The sequence below is a fragment of the Euprymna scolopes genome, chromosome 5 (assembly GCF_053919585.1).
Source record: "Euprymna scolopes isolate OS-2025 chromosome 5, ASM5391958v1, whole genome shotgun sequence".
In the NCBI taxonomy this organism is placed as follows: domain Eukaryota; kingdom Metazoa; phylum Mollusca; class Cephalopoda; order Sepiida; family Sepiolidae; genus Euprymna; species Euprymna scolopes.
This window is the reverse complement of record NC_136486.1, coordinates 68,183,495-68,202,867: the sequence shown is the minus strand read 5'-3', so window position 1 is coordinate 68,202,867 and position 19,373 is coordinate 68,183,495. Positions and strand designations below refer to the sequence as shown.

The 19,373-nt window shown below is 30.5% G+C and overlaps 1 protein-coding gene across 2 annotated transcripts in view; it reads right to left on the bottom strand.

The window, feature by feature from the left end:
- The window catches only part of LOC145276833 (RYamide receptor-like), an 862,370-nt gene that overhangs the window by 401,024 nt on the left and 441,973 nt on the right, over positions 1–19,373 (bottom strand). Inside the window, exon 2 of one of the 2 annotated variants that reach the window (XM_080128194.1) lies at positions 8,016–8,142. The exons of the other annotated variant lie outside the window; for it this stretch is intronic. The gene's annotated coding sequence lies outside the window, so the exon portion shown is untranslated. The remainder of the gene's footprint in view (positions 1–8,015; positions 8,143–19,373) is intronic. 2 annotated transcript variants of the gene reach the window in all.

Here is a 19,373-nt window from a genome sequence, read left to right as displayed (position 1 = left end):
GAAAAAGGCTATGACGACTTCATTGACACACTCGCAGATACTGCCTTCCACAGAGCCCCCCCCAAGATATCATTCGAACGGTACAACTAGTAAATTGTAGCTGGAGTAGATTACCTCGAAGAGAAATAGTATTTCATGAATGCACTATCAATACAAGTGCTCATACGAAATGCAAGGCGAAACAATGAGATTTAGATTTTAGATGTAATGACTACATACGTTTATATCACACAAATACATATTATACGCGATTAATTAACAACTTCGGAGAAACAAAAGAGTCACTAGAAAACGGAATTGGATTTAATAAATATAAGTAAGAAAGTTTTTTCTTCCACGCAAAAATAAATGAAATAGATGTAAACCGTTTGACTAACACATAAACGGAACACAGACAATTTAAATATTAATGCCATTTAGCGAAATGCTCAAATAAGGCATCCGTCAAAGACTGAAATAACTACACCAAATAATGAAATATTATGTGAAATATATAACGCATGAATTCCATTTTCTTGTTATATGTCAATACTAGCAAGTGTGGGCAACGTCTGTGATTTATTTCTGTATACCTGTTAAATATTTCTATCACATTTTAGTTGTGAAAACGAAAATAAATCTAAGCGCTTTCATTGTCAGACTATTATTGCGCCAGTTACACTGATTTGTGTTAATTCAATTTTTAGTCGATACATATAGACAGACTCATAGTACATCTTCCCATATAATTTATATATGTATTATGTACTAGATATATGAATTGTATCCAGTAAAGCCGAAATTATTAACCTCCTTTCAATTTTTAGTTTCCTTTGGAGAAAAAATATTTGTAGCTTATTATTTTTATTAAACTGTTGATGCATATTTATATCGGCCATCTGCAGATCCCCTGCAACACTTTTAGTTTATTATAAAATATGAAAAATAAATATTATCACAAAAAACAGCCGAATTCAAATTTATTGGAACCAATGACTTTTATCATAGAATTCACAATATTTTATGCGGAATAATATTTGTTTCTTATGATTTGGGTATTGCATAATCTTCTAGAATGTTCCAAAGTCTTCTATAAAGAACGTCCTTAATCAATCCGTCAGTTTATCAATAACACCAGACTGCAAAGTTGGCTAAAATTAAAGAACACAGTTTCGATGTTAGAAAATACTGGATGCACACATGAAAGATAGTGGAAAAGGACCCGAAAACTACTGGTAAGAAAGTAGTCCAACAATTGAGTGATCAAGGTATTGAAATTTCTGTTTCAATATTGAGGAGGACACTGAAGTCACACGGGATTCAGGGGTACCGACCAGGGAAGACTCCTTTCCTTCCCAAGAAACATGTTAAAGCCCGTTTAAACTTTTTGGGGATCAGTTTTATGGTCAGATGAGACTAAAATTGAACTTTTTGGGGGCAAAAATGTGTGGTTTGTGTGGCGGAAGAAAGAAGAAGCCTCGGCCCAAAGATTACAGTCCCTACGGTGAAGTATGGTGGAAGAAATCGTATATTTTGGGGTCGCCTTTCGGCCAATGCCACTGGAACACTTGTCACAAGACATATCGCTAAAACCCAAATATCTAAGTAAATCGCGATATGTCCAGTCGTGCGTGATGGAACAGTAGAAGGGGTTTAGGCTCATTACCGTCAGGTCCCGATTTCCAATCTAGCTAGACGATGAAACACGTAGCAGTGGATAATTATATATATATATATATATATATATATATATATATATATATTATACATACCAAATTATATATATATATATATATTATATATACTAAAATTTTATATATATATATATATATATATATATATATATATATATATATATATATATATATATACTAGCGGGGGTACCCGGCGTTGCCTGAGTGTTTGTTTCCGGGACGGGGGGGAGTTTTAAAAATGTTATGGTAGGTAAGTAGGAAGGATCAGACCCGGAGTCATGAGTAAAAGTAGGAAAATAAAGTGTGAAAAAAAAAACATCTCCAACGTTAACAGTTCGGCCACCAAGAAAAGTCCATTCCAGTTGTTTAGGAAAAAAAACGACTACGGTAGGTCGGCGCGAACGTGAAAATATAATGTGAATTGTCCAGCACGCTAACTGCTACGCCACAGAGCACTGCAGCTTAGTTTAGTGATTTTAAATAACTTCACATGAAAGAACTACGAAGCCAAACCGGTGTTCTCTTCTCAACTGTTCCTTGTGAACGATCCCCAAACGGTGTTAAGTGGTGGCAGGGGGAGGAGGAATTTATTAGAGAGAAGTATTTTATCACTTCCATTGATCTTTCCCGATTTTGGCCGTGACTTCTCAGCAGAAAAAGTATAGAAATCTAAGATTATCGAGGAATTTGAGAAATAATAAGCCTATAACACACCTCAGATATCGTTCTGCTGTTTGTGCATATTATATTTGCATGAAATATCTTGATTTTTAATCCTATTAATGTCAAAATCAGACGCAAAAAATGAGTTCATTTTATTTATATAGAGAAGATTATATATACTAATATATATGTATATGTGTGTGTGTCTGTACGTATATAATATATTTTATATAAAATATGTATATGTGTGTGTTTGTATGTCTGCCAAAACATTTCGACAGACGCATTAGACCGTGACAAAATTTATATCGTTTTTAAGACCGATGTCTACTTTATGTCTAATTAAGAAGCATGTTCATGAACAATTGTCGATTATCTCTGCCAAAGGCTCTTAATTGATCTTTGTCAAGATCCAATGACCGATAAATATTTTCATCATCTTCAAGACTCTTGTCACCGCCACGAAATTCCTTAAACCACCATTGCGCATTCAGTAGTGATTCCTGGACTAAATGATTCGTTAATATCGCGAGCTGTTTCCCAACTATTCATTATAGCTTGAACTGAAATAAAACATTGTGGGGATTTGTTTTTTAATCTTGTATTCAACGTGCTTAAAAGAAGAATACTTGTTTTTAAAACGATTGTAATTTACACGAGTAGATAGACCGAGAAACTGTTTTTTAAAATGATATATAGAGTGAATTTATTATAAAAAATATTTATTTAAATACATCATTTGAAACAAAAATTTGAAAATCCACAAGAATTACTTCTCAACCTAATAGTTAACACGAAGAAATCTGTTGGACAACAGAATATAAAGGTATTGAAAATTTTAAGATTTTGTTGAACCGAGTGAGGAAAAAATAATAATCACAGTGAAAATGATGGTCTGCTATGCCAAACAGAAATGACCCCTGCTTCTAACTTTCTTGTCTATTGAAAATCGCGCTATTTACATTTATTTTTCCTATATTCTCCGATAGAATCTCGAGTCCAAATTACTAATAAACGCTTGCAAATACAACTAGAAAACCTTACTTATGAGATCTGAAAGATTTTCACAAAATGATAAAATCGATGATAAATAAGCGGAACAATTAGATTTTATCTTTTAGATTTAATGACTACAAAATTAATACCACTCATTATTCGCAAATAATCAACCGCATTGAAGAAACCAAATTTGCACTAGATAACCGGAATTACAGTTAATACATATGAATATCTATGAAAAAAATAAATGAGCTGAATTAAAAATGCATGAGTGATACCAAGATAATTACCCTGGTTATTTTAATCATGCATGCATCCGTGTATATCATATAGGGAAGACACCAAACACTAAAATTACTATACGAAAAACACAATAAATTATACAGTCTGAGTTTATTTCACGCATATTCGAGTCCATTTAAAATTGTTGTTTGAAAAATAATTATTAGGTCAGGTTTAAGATTTCGAATGAAGCAGATTTCATTTTTTCCATCATATTTCCCTTTTGACAATGGTTTCAACCATTTGTTTGATTAAAAAATCAATAATATGCGTAAACGCTTACTTTCTATAGTGGTCTCATGATTTTGACCAGGAGTATATATATATATATATATATATATATATATATATATATATATATATATATATATATATATATATATGTATATTGTGATATAAAGTACACCGGAAGAACATATTTAAAAAGCTGACTTAGTAATGTAGCAATTAATAAATTAAACTACGAAAATGAGTGATAAGTGTTATAAAATTTATACACTCTCTGTTGTTTTTCAGAACATTGTGTTAAATATGAATTATATTTATAAAATCTCCTTGAAATTATGCAGAGATATTTCGGAGTTTAAACTATATGTTTCTGCTGAATATAATATTCCCAGCTTCTCTACTGTGCCTCTTGTCTATAATATATATATATATATATATATATATATATATATATATATATATATATATATATATATATATATATATATATTACATTTTCAAGCCTTTTAATATGCCTCAACACGTGTTGGTTAACGTAAGATATTCTCCTGAAGAGTATTTCAACCAAGACACTTGCATTAAAATTTAATTTCATTGCAGTTTATTTTGACTAACTGTAGTCTCACCTTAAATGCATATTAAAGACGTCAATTTGACTATCAAAAAGATTTGTGGCATCTTATCATTACTAAGAATACCGCCATATTTTACCCATTTTATATAGATCTTTCTATTTATATCTTTATTATGTTTTCTTTAGAACGTTTGCACTTTTTACGTACCATTTTCCCGATACATTTTTCACAATTTATTAGTATCCAATATTTAAAGTATTATGATTCCTCACTTCTAATCATAATTGTCTAAAGACGGTTTTATCTGTATACACCCTATCTTTGTTAACAGTCGGGGTTTTCTTATTCTGACGAACAACAATTAACTTTGAAATGTCAAGCTCTAAAATGGTCTTACCGTACACTCTGCTTTATTTTCACATTATTGATCTGATGAGACAATTAAGTTCTATATCTCTTTTATTGCTCATCTCTTTGATTTACTCATTCATCATATGTCTCTATCTCTCTATCTCTTTTTTGTATATATATATATACATATATATATATATATATATATGTATATATACACACATATATGTGCATGCACATTTTAAGCAAACGTGTAATAATATGATAATATGAATTTCCATTGTTTACTTACAACTTTGTTTATCGATTCTTTCTAAAAATATATTGAAATAAACGAGAATAAACATAAATACGTAATAACGCTATTATTTGTATAGTAACTACTGATATTGTACAAAATTGTATATCCCAAACTGACAATAATATAAAATGCTTAAGGCAAAAGATCCCACGGTAAATTAACTAATTACTTGACTATGAAAACAATAATGTTTTCTAGGTTTCATTACAATTTGATAGAATGGAATGTCTAGTATAAACTTATAGCTGAATTAGGGGTATAAAAACTAAATGCTCCCACACACACACACCATATTTATAAGGCATTTTTATCTCAGCATCCAATATACACAAAACCATATCCGATATCCATTGATTTAAGACGAGTCTGTACGTCGAATTTCAAGTAATACATAAAAAATGCATTCCAGAAATAATTACGAAAAAAAATTAAATATTTTAAGCCATCTTAATTATAACCATATTACATATGAAATCAATAGCAGCATTTTAAAACTAGCGAACATAATGCTTTATAATCCTATGATCCTAAATCTGGATTTGCCAAATGTTAATTGTAACAGTGAAAAAAATATCTCGTAGCGGCTAAACGTTAAAGGCACCTTTTCCTAACTTTTACAATACTCTTCTTCTACAAGATGTTTTCTCTATTTGATTTGTAGACATGATGGGTATACCGGGAAGATTTGAAATCGCATGTGAAAAAATTATTTTTTATAAACATAACCAAAGCTTTATAAAAATGGGCATTATTTTTTAAACATGTAATTTATTAGAAAATATTGTACATTTTAAACATGATTGCACCAATATAAACTGCTGTTTAAATACACCCAGTTTATATGTGCATGTATATATATATATATATATATATATATATATATATATATATATATATATATATATATATATTGTATTATTATTGGGAAAATTATCTACTGATTATTAATTAATAGATAGTAATGGTTTCAAGATTATAAACACATCTTTTGGCACTATCTGCTAGAGTCAAAAGTAGAACGTTCAGTCATTACTTATGTCTCTTGCGTTGTTGCCGCCTGAGTTATATGTTAATAAAACATCGTGCGGTTTTTAGTTATAAACCTTTAATTTTGCACATGCGCAAAAGTAACAGAATGCATAATGATTGATTCAACTTACAGAGTTTTGTTGCAATGTTAAATCCTCAACAGAATATTCGTCATCTAAAAAAAAGATCGAAAATGTACTACAGAACCAAATGCCTTAAATATCAAATTTAAATTCTGTAGAAATAATATTTGCAAATGTGATTAGAAGAGAATATTCGGACACACATCGAAAACAGACACACACACACACACACACACACACACTCACATATATATATATATATATATATATATATATTTATATATACCTATATATATATCCGTATATAAATTTGTTTGTATATATATATATTATTTATATATATATATATATATATATATATATATATATATATTATTTTATATTTCTAATATATGACACATGTATATATAATAAAATAGTATCTTTTCGATTAATATCGTTAATATAAAGAAGTATACAACCATTCTGCCTTTCTCAACACAATATAAAATATACATCAGTATCGTCCTCAAGTATAAACTACTGAGAACTATAAAAATATAATAGTACGATATTATTATTTTTTCTGGAAATTTTTAGTAGATGTGGCCTGCAAAGAGAATATATATATATATATATATATATATATATATATATATATATATATATATATATATATATATATATATGTGTGTATATATACATATATATATTTATCATTGTAATTTCCATTAGCATATTTAAACATTTTGTATTAAATAGTAGATAAAATTTACAGATTTACATAAATTAACATGCTCGATATACTTCATATTTTTAGCATATTATTATTACAAAATATTTTATTCCGTAATGAACAATACCATTTGACATTATAATATTTTAATAATACAACCATACATATAAACGTGCTCCATAGAAATTATCAGTTACGTATATATATATATATATATATATATATATATATATATATATATATATATATATATATATATATATTGTCTTTTATTAATCTCTGCCAAGCAATTGCTATATTTTAGATGGAAAACACCTCACGCAAACAATTTTAAATCTCAAGGTATATTAGGAAAAATAATTTAAACAATGAATTGATGTTGTCTATTTTAATGCAACATTTGCATGTTAGTATTGAAATTAGAAGCTTGTTCATGCATTACTATTTTCAGACAAACCAAACGTTTTTAATTCTTTTTTACTTTGGGGTCCTAAGTGGAAATTCGCGTGATGTTTATGAATACGAAAATACAGCTAAGCGTGTCTTATATGAAAACGCTAAATTTGCATATTTGATCTCGATTAAACAAAACAATAAAATACATATGTACAATATGGCACATTTTTTTTAGTGCTTTTCATTGCAATTTATTTGTTTTTCTTGTTTTTTTTGTTTTGTTTTTTGCAGAAGCTACTCATTTTTTGTAGCAGCCAATTGTGGGGACACTGTAAATGTTAATACAATTAAATACGTATAGACGATTTACATACTTCATAATGTGTTCATATTTTCTTTGTTACTCTACTCTTTTCTGAATTATAAAACATTGTATATTTTAAAATAAATAAATTTACGAATACTAGCGATGGACAGTTTGAACAGTATCTCTTATTTTGCTTGCGTTCGCAATATGCGTTGTTCTGTTATATCCACGTAGAAAAGTGTGATTTAACTGTCCCTCGGCTATAATGGCAAGATAATCTCTATGGGTTTTTATTTCTGTTTTATTGGCTACTCCTTCTTCCTCCACAACTATATGTACAACGACAGTGAACAGGGAAACCAACGATACATGGAGATATGTGTTACTCTATATCAAAGACTTACTGCACTCACCGTGTTTCATGGCCTCGAGGCATAGATTTGTACAGATACGTGCTGCATGTTTTATTTTCGTTCAATCGCGAAGGCTCATTCACATTGCTGCTTCCGCTGTCATGGCGTTCACCTCACCACGCATTATCTATATAAATGTAAGGAAAGAATGTACACTTTACCAGGACAAAACAGAACATAATAAATTATAATATAATTAAAGAAAAAGAAAAAATTAATCCGTCTATCCAAACCTATATACTCACGACATTTACATTATTTATTGCAGAAGTATGGCAAAGAATAAACAAACTATATTCAGTTATTTATAGAAATAAGAAACAAAATCCCTCGTTTCCCAAACGAATATTAATAAATGATATACATGCAACTATGTTATTTGCGCATAATATTGAAACAAAAGACAGTTACATCATGTAACTTCCTACGTAAATAAGTTGGTAGAATTTTTAAACAAACCTAAACTTATGGTTTAAACTATACTTATACAATGTTTACAAATCCCAGTTTATACTAACTACAATATAAACCAACGTTTAAATTATACTGACAACACAGAAGTAACTTTCTGAAAATTCAAAAGAAGTATAATTATTTTCGAATACCCCGCTTAAAAAGAAAATACAATGACAATGTCGTATGAAAATTATAAAATTTTATTTTATCTATCAATGTTATCTGAATGTAATGAATATATGTAACATAGGAAGCCATGTATTTACGAACCCCGTTATGCTCGGCTTCTCTAAATTAATGGTCAATGCAATATTTAGTTATATATCCGTGTTTAACTTTAAATATTAGTTATTTCATATTTTTAACAGATCCTTAGGAATATTAATATATATGTATGCATTTCAAATTAAGTGAAATTTAATGAGAATTATTACGAGACGTGTCGTCCCCTCTCACAGAGTATAAGCATAAACAGTTTCTTTCTCAACACAGCTGCCACAGTTTACTAATGAAATAAGGTAAAATAAAATAAAGTGATGTGTCGGTCGTAAGATTGACTTCCTCATTGTAACACGTCATCATAGTAATGATTAATCATGCTTATAACATGACCGAATGATGCATACGGAATGCAAAAAAAAATCACAAAACGCATGAACAAATATTGATTTGTATGCAATGATACTTTTATGATGAGTGTTTTCAAACCCAACCCCAACGCACACACGATGTCTTCATGAGATATTCAACCAGTCGAGCCGGGGGGGGAGGATATGACAATAGAAGAGATTAGACGTGGTTTCCGTAGGAGTGATAAAAGCACGAACTACTTTGTTGCTTCACATATGTGATATCCAGATAAAATAATGTCTGCAAAAAAGTCACCTTTCTAGTTCAAAATTTTCCGAGAACTCGGTGCAACAAAACACCGCCAAGGAATAATCAACTCATTTGGATAGACGGATCAATTTCAACGGAATTAGTATTGTTTCTCAGCACCGAATATTTCTGTCCCTCTTTTCATCTTTGTGCAAGTAGCAACGTTTCCTGGATTCGTGTGCGATGCACCAATATCTTTCTGCATCAATGTGCAATAAGGCAGCATAATTTGCATCAAATATCGTCCTAGCGATTTCGGTTCTGGATATGACCTTTAACTATATCCGAGAGTGCGGTCTCAGCTTTCGGGCTTTGGGAAGTGCGGAGCCAGCCTTTAATTGACGTTACTCCTATCTCCACTCTAACCCGGAGTGGTAGTACCTGTTAGAGTCTCAACTATGAGTAAAATAGAAACCGACTTAAAAAAAACAAATATATTCTATATAAAAATTGTTCTTATAAATCACTGGATTCGGCATTAAATAATCTGAAAAGGATAGGTACGCCGTAAAACAAAACAATCAACCAACCAACCAACGTAGCGATGTCGTAATCTTTTGATATATATATATATATATATATATATATATATATATATATATATATATATATATATATATATATATATATATAAATTTAGATGGATCTCTGCTGGAAACATACACTAGTTTCCCAGGAGCATTTCTTTTTCTGCTACATAGAAATATTCGCAGTGGAGTGTTACTTTTCCGTTGTAATCACCTGTATGTTAGTTCATTTTGCGATGCAAATTAATATCCTGGTTTGATTAGCAACTCTTTTCACGTCTAGCCAGGATAAGAATGCCTTTTTAAAGATTTCCTGCAGCACGTAGTCCCTTTTCGTGTAAATAGTCCGCGTTAGCATTTCCTAATTTTCTTTTTCAATCTTCGGAAGAGGGATGGCACAAATAGTGAGGGGCATATTGTTTCAGAGGGATGGGTAGAATGTGGTTATCTATCTGAATCATTTTCTTCGAAGATTCAAGCCGTGGTTGTTCTGGATATTGAGAGAGGATATTGGTTCTCTAATACTTGATTACTTTCAGCGCATTATAGCGCAGTCAGAAAGTTTCGTCTGAGTCGAATACATAAAAAGAGGTCTTATATGGACAATATAATTAAGTATTCACATTTTCCTGTTGCAAAAGTGCTATATTATTGTTCAAGGTAATAAAACAGATAGCAAAAAAAAACTAAGAAAAAAATATCATTTCAGTATATACTTTCGCGATCAAAATTGACGTAAACTCTCTCTCCGTTTTACATATGTTACACTCCGAAACAAGGCTAAATCGATTATTCTGGGTTTCCTTTCTGTTTCGAAGAGATATAGTTTATGACGGTTTACTTGAGGAACTCTGTGTTTATGTTAAAGGAATTAGTCACGGGGAGCAAAATTAGAGCGTTTTCATTCGTAGTATAATATTTGATGAAATACATTTAAACAATTCCATGTAAAACAAAATAAGATCTTTAGATACTGTTTACGTAAGAGCTGTTCCATTGGATTATTTGGCTTATTTCGACTACTATTGCCATATTAATTTTTTGTTCGCCCAGTGAAACCTCTAACAATTATTACCTCCATTGTTCATAATTTAGAAAAAAGTCAAACAAGATAACCTCTGTAATATTCGAATTCTATAAATATTTAGTAAGCTGGATTCGTTTGTTCTTATTCGTCATATAAATCTGGGTATAACGATCCATTATTTATTTTCATTGGCTGCATATTCAATTTAATATCCAACTTACATAAGTTTCAAACTTTCTCTATAAACAGCGAATAAATTACATTTTTCTATGAGTTAAAGCTTAAACACAGAACCATTAGGTTGGCATGAAAGTTATTTAGATTACAAATGTATTTTGAAATGAGATTTCGTGAAATCCTCTTTATTTTATATATCAGTTTAAAAGGCGTTTTTGGAATCGTTAAAATGATAATCGTCTTACTACAATTATATTTTCTTTTCAGAACGTTGAATATATAATGTAAAAAGTAATATCGCACATATTTACTTTCAATCTAAGCAAAGCTGAAAAGCTGCTGAAAAGCTGCTGAAAAGCTGCTAAAACTGATCGCGATGTCATCAAAGCTTTTGACTATAGACGCACTACCTAACGCACATCACAATAGTGGTTCCAAATTTTGTGGCGGCGACTAGAGTCTTGAATATATTGAACGTAGTGATAGGCCATCGGATTTTACAACGATTAATTTAGGGTATTTGTCGAGGATTATCCACGCGCAATTGTTCAAGCGCTTGCTTTTTAATTAGATGCAACGTATATAGCGATTTTAAGCACTTGAAAGCGATTGGAAGAACAAAAAAGATCAAGAAAAATAGTTGTCTCACGAAGTAAACGATAACCAAAAGAAACACCGTAATAAAATATCATCTTACCTTCTACTATGCAACAAAAGCACCCTGTTCAGCTTAGTAGTAAGACGTTACCAAACTCCGCGTCACGTACTTAAGTCAGATTTGCACCAAATTGAGGTGATACTCACTGTTTAGTAGGCTGCGACAGGTTTCTTCAATTAAAGACTTTGTAATGCAGGCGAAATATTACGACGAAGAAGTACTGGCAATAAATGTATAAAACGCATCAGAAACTTCGACAAGAACACGACGGCTTAGTTAAAAGAAAAGGCCCAATTCGCTTTCACGGCAATACTTGACGGCATGTGGTAAACCGACCCTGGAGAAGTTGAACAAATGCAGATACGAAACTCTGCTTCATCCGTTATACTCTGCAGACCTCTCAGTTACCGACTTCTACTTTTTCAAGGATCTAGAAAATATTATGCGTGGGAAATGCTTCAAAAACATAAATGATATCAGAGACGCTTCAGTGACTTTATTGCCACAAGAATGTAAGATTTTTACGTTACAAACATAAATATTTAACATTTTTAACATTATTTAATAAACGATGTACAGAATTCGAAGTATGACTATTAAAATTATTAGTTAGTTTATTCTTACTGGCTAACAAAAAGGTTTTTTTTCCTGTTTTTATCTTTTAAATTCAGATTAACATATCTTGGCTCAAACAAAATTGTTGTGATCAAATAAGCACGAATAGAATCAACCCACCTTTTCTTTCTCGTTAGCCTGTGAAAATAAACTAAGTAACTAAAAATATTTATAGTCAATACCTCGAATTATGTACATCGTTTATTAACCCTCTAGGGCCGTCCTAGCCATATATGGCACACTCCTAATTAGGAAGATTAGAGCCCAATGGGACAGTTATGACACATCTCATATTTTTAAAGTTTTTAGATGAATTCACTTTTTTCATTCAGATTCATGATTCTTGATCCAATAAAATATATAATTTATAATTTCATAATTTTTATTTATATGTATTAATACGTATTAAAATGTGCAGGTACTAGAGGGTTAAATAATGTTTAAAATTGTAAAAAAAATGTATTGAATACTTTATTCAAACCAAAAAATCCTAAGATAAATATACATGCTAAAGGTTGTAGCGGCAAACCTGTTGTGTTAATAACAACTAAAGTAAAAATAATAGTTTATAACGCATAGTCTCATGGCAAATGCATTTCCCTTGTGCAATAAATGCTAGGGTGTGTACCCAGACAAAGAATTGCCCTCTCTGCGTTGTGCCGTATTCTCTTTTCACTATTGAACGAGCCAGAGACATAAATAATATATGTGTGTGTGTGTGATGAAACCTAATTTGCGTTTTGGAGTTTACGATAGTTACAAATTTGTTATTCCTACATTATGCTAACGTCTTTTTCTCCCAGCCTTCAAACGCGTAGAATATATCTTGCGTGCAAACATCCAAATTTACCAATGCAACTCACAGCTCTAACAATGATAATGATAATAATCCAGGTTACTTGACTACCCCGCTGGCAGTGCTCTATATAAAACTGCTCAATCCGCCATTTTCCAAAAACGTACAGCATTTCACTAAAATTACCGTACATATTTTAAACTCCCTTTTTCTTTATTTTCCTTTGCAATGATGGCAGGGCCCCTCGATATCCATTACTCAAATGGACTTTCAAAAATGAGACTCCATTTTTCTTATTTATTCTTTTTCAGTTTTCAATTATTTTACACTAGAATTCCCGATACTTTCTACTGGGAAAAAATCTGTAAAAATACCAAATTCGTTTCGATACATATTTTGTAACATTCCATTTGCTGAAAATCATCCGAAAATCATAAGAATAATAACCTTTTAGATTGTTAGGCGTGCTTCGTCGGTGATCTTTCTAAGAAGAATACACGTCATACGATGAAACCAGCCAGCGAAAATACTTATATTGTATATGATATGATGTTACAAGACAAAATATCCTGGTATCTGAACGTTCGTAAATAATTGAATATACACACGCCATATAACGTCTCGTAATTATTCCGGCCGCCCCGGTTGTGTCGTACAGCGAGTTATTTTTTATCATATTACTCAATTTATAATCATAACATCAACATAAGTATTGCGTGCAGATCATGAGAAAATTTCGCACTGTATTTCTTGGGACCAGAGGATATATATATATATATATATATATATATATATATATATATATATATATATATATATATATATATATATATATGTATATGTATATAAATATTTATGAACAAGTAAATGTGTATGTACACTCAGTCATGTAAAACGAACAGAGAGAATTATAAAACGAAGTGTGATAAAGAAACGTGATTGTTTGAATACTTTGATTGTTGACATTTTCTTAACGATTTGACATTTTTTTCGCAACTTAGCTACGCCTGATTCATCGATACTGGAATTTCCCCAGGCGCGTAGAACATAAATAGACGTCATATTGATACACGAGAAGCACGTCGTTGCGTGAAAGGACAACAAAGGTCATCACGGCTATAACAGAGAACACACGCACACACACAATGCACACACATATATATATATATGTGTGTGTGTGTGTATGGGTGTATATATACACCCACACACACACACACACCCATATATATACACACATATATATATATATATATATATATATATATATATATATATATATATATATATATAAAGTCGGGTCTTTTGTTGCTCCGTCTATGTTTAAAACATATTAAATACGACTTCGTCATATGCTCAGTCATTGATATATTAAAGTATACATAAATATTAACTTTTATATACTTGAGAAAAAACGCACGTTCGTTAATTAATTACTAATTATTATGTGTTCTTATTACATGATTGATTTCATTTAACTTTTCCGTTTATTCAATTTATTTGAAGTTTCTGCATTCAATTGCGAAAGATTTATAACGCCCCGATTCAGAAATATATATATATATATATATATATATATATATATATATATATATATATATATATATATATATATATAATTATTATAGTAAAAAAATAATTATATATATATATATATATATATATATATATATATTAGAAATGGTAATCATAAAAACTGCAGAAAGTGCTCAATACTCTACATATGGCCCCATGCTCTCAGCCACACCAGGAATTAACTTCCCAGACCCTTCCCCACAAGTACCCAAACTCCAAAACTAAAACATTACCGACATACCAAGCACCCCCACCTTTCCCCATTCTTCGCTTCCTCCTTTTTCTCCCGCTCTTATCACACCCCTCCACTGTTCACTCTTTCACTCTTTCATTCTATAACAATGAACATTTCTGTAAAAGTTTGAGGAAGCTACAGACGGCCAAACACCTGCCAGGTAGCTTAAACAATAATGTAATTTAACAGAAAGATAGGTGATAAAAATAAAACGCATATATATATATATATATATATATATATATATATATATATATATATGTATATATATATATATATATATATATATATATATAATGGCTAAAGAGAGACCAAAAAGCATAATGAATTTAAAAAAATAAAAATTGAAAATGAAGGTTAGCTAACCAGGTTTCGTTTCTCACTTATCAAAGCTAAATCGAGGAAAATACGATTCAAAATAAACATAAACAGTGATGAATATGGCACGCGTAGGAAAAACCCCCAGAAATAAATGGTTCTGCGACTTGCGACCATCTTATAAATAACCATGCGTGTGCAACGAATTTCAGTGCTGACATGTTTACGATCCTTAGTAAGTCGCACTCTCCCTATCAGTTGAACCATTTTAGATTCTCTTTTTATTAAGTCTTTGAGACCTTCTCTTTGCAAGCAAACAGAAAATCTTCATGGACTTAATTTAGTCTATATGTAATTTTCCCCGTTTATTTCTGCATTTATTTCTACCCCCGCCATATTCATGACTTTTTTGTTTGTTTTAAATAGTATTTTCCTCAATTTAGCTTTTATAAGTGAGAAACAAAACCTGGTTAGCTAACCTTTATTTTCAATTTTATTTTTTAAATTCATCATGCTTTTTTTATCTGTATTTAGCCATTATAAAATTATGTACCCCCGGAAAATGTTCATATATATATATATATATATATATATATATATATATATATATATATATATATATATATATATATATATATATATAAACAGAGATGTGTGTGCCACAGACGATTTCTGATTGGTTAATCCAATAATCACATCTCCTAAAAAACTATGGTTCCTACGCTCTTAACGTTACCATAAAATATTATGGCTTTATTTATTGTCCATCTTGGAAGGGTTTACTTTTTTCCTAACTTGCCATTTACAAATTACAAAAATGCGAAACTTACACAATCTAACAATCCAACCTCCGACACCACGTCCGCCATTCTGGCGCTAGCCGCGCACACGTGCACACAACAGGAAACAAACGCTGTTCTACCCAGCACATGCGCACACACGCACACACACACACACGTTCACTGCCGTCTTCTTTAAAACATGTTCTTTTGAAGAGACGATTTTTTTAAGCTGTTGACACACATGTTTTGAAAATCTAGCAAAAATTAATTTTCCTGAAATTTTTCAATATTTAAAAATAAATTATGCCGGCTGATAAAATTTTAACACTTTTTTTTAAAGCTAGAAAGATAAAATTTAAAAATACTTATTTATATATATATATATATATATATATATATATATATATATATATATATATATATGAAACTTAACTAAAAAAACGCGCGTTCACTCGTGGTCTTAAGTTCATTTCGGGTTTGTATTACTGTACACATAGATTCGAAAAAATTGTCAAAAAAATATATAACAAATAAATGTTATCAAAGGCAAGATAATTTGCTTTTCTACCAAACTGGATATATTTTTCGTGTTTTTATTCAATGTAAGATATTTATTCAGCTCGAAAAACGGGTTTGTATTACTGTACACATAGATTCGAAAAAGTTGTCAAAAAAACAAATATATAACAAATAAATGTTATCAAAGGCAAGATAAGTTACTTTTCTACCATACTGGATATATTTTTCGTGTTTTTATTCAATGTAACATGTTTATTCAGCTCGAAAACCATACAGTGTTTACCGATGTATTGGAAAATTCAAGATGGCGCCTCACCCCCTCTTTAACAAGGTAACTATATGAAAAGTTGTTATAAACAAAAAACTAGAAAAAATACTATTAAAATTCCGCCGTATATATGTCAAGCTATGTCACGGTAACGTATATTGAGCGAGTGTTTAACAGTATTTTATCCAGTTTTTTTTTTATTTATTACACCTTTTCCCAAACTTACTGTGTTAAAGAGGGTATCAGACGCCATCTTGAATTTTCCAATACATCGGTAAACACTGTATGGTTTTCGAGCTGAATAAACATGTTACATTGAATAAAAATACGAAAAATATATCCAGTTTGGTAGAAAAGTAACTTATCTTGTCTTTGATAACATTTATTTGTTTTATATTTGTTTTTTGACAACTTTTTCGAATCTATGTGTACAGTAATACAAACCCACTTTCATTTTGATTTAAAAAAAAATCATTTTGATTACAAAAATAGTTTAATTATAATATTTGTTTATTATCTTAACTCATATCAAATGTTTTGCTTGTGTTCTGCTTCAAATATTCATAATCTTACATGCATAATTTTCATTTAATTATATTAAATAAACTTCAAGTTTACTACAAATCAAATCGTGTTCCTTCACTTTTTTAAAATGTAATTTATAAGTAATTAAAGAACGCATTCTAATCTTTAAAATCTATAATACAACGAAATATTCAATTGCTTATAATACTTAAACAAACAACTTGTGTTTTTTCATTATTTTTTTATTATTAATATTAGATGAGTTTCAGTATAAATCATCGTGTTCTTTATTTCAATACAATTTTTAAGTTTTGTAACGCTGTCTGTAAAAATTACTGTTGATTAATGACAGTCAAAGGGTTCCACATATCTTGCTTGTTGGGACCACGGCGATGACGTCATTTTTTCAGCTGACCGACCATCTTTATAACGAAGGCCACGCCACCATCCCCCCACCAAAAGGGGAAGCCTGGCATTTTCTCACCCGAAAGGGGGGAGCTTGGCCATTTCTCCCCCAAAGGAGCGAGCCGGTGTCCCCCCAAGGGGGGGGGGAGAGGCCAGGAGGAGGTGACTGTTTTCTTTGGGGGGGCAGAAGCCTCCAGGCACCCTCCTCCCTGAAGGTGGGGTTGGGGATTATCTCTCCCTGAAGGGGGGAGGCCGATCACCCGGGCAACGCCGGGTAACCCCTGCTAGTATATGTATATATATATATATATATATATATATATATATATATATATATATATATATATATATAATAGCATCGTCGGTTTGATTTGGTGTGTACCATATTAAAACAGCTGTTACCTCTCAACATCAAAAAAAGTTAATATTGTCAAGAGTGTATCGACTTATTTACAGAGAACATGCGCATATTTAGCATGAATTCGCTTAATTTTTAATAGCTGCATCCGTCAGGCGATAGACCCGACGGCAATAACGATTGCTGACGCATTAAATAATTACTAGGGCTGATATACTGACTGTTTTGGTTTCGATTTTAGATGATGGTTCGGGAGTCATTTCTTTACATTTTAAAATATTACTACATATATTGAATCCAATAAAATGATTAGTAGAAACTTTCCTCCATAAAAGGAATACGAACTCGGCATTTTATAAATATTATATTCATTTATATTAAAAGACAGGACATGTAATAGAAAGTAAGCTTGCTAGTATATAGCTCTTTAATCATATTTATGCAATTTCATGTCTATCTATTTGCGGTAAGTGTTTGGTATAGGTCATGAAGCAAAACTTGTGATTAAACGACAAATATTTTGGTTTTCTTTTAAACTCACGACAGCATAAGTAAATAGGTTTCATTGTTGGAACACTTTCGAATGTGACAAATAAAAATATTGTTTTATTCTACAATATTGAACGAAAGCTGAAAAATAAAGAACAGAGCGCATTCTTTCCAAGCTAAAAAGGGGAAAAACATTTAATATATTTCTGACCAAATACGTTATATTTTAAATGTTTATATGTTTATAGTTTTACAATATTCATCAGACTATTTGTTTGCAAATGTAATTGGTTGGGGGTGGTCCTATAATATATATATATATATATATATATATATATATATATATATATATATATATATATATGTATGCATATATATATCATACATTAAAAATGACGACCTTACGGACAAGTTAACCACTACAATCAAAAGTATATATCATATTAATATGTAATGTACAATATGCTACACATTTTTATCCATAGAAACTGACTTTAGCATCTCTGACAAAACTACGTTTATAACTTATAGACTGTAAACGTAATTATTTAAAAATATTATAATAAAACACAACACTAAAATACTAAATAGATAAAAGATAACACATAGTGCGATTAATACGGTGGTAACCTTACTTTTATCTGGGGCGTTGATGTGTCTTTTGGTTTCTTTTCCATAGATCTGCTAAACAAATTTGCAATATCTTACATCTTTTCTTCTCGTATGTTCCGCCGATTCTCTTTTCTACAGAC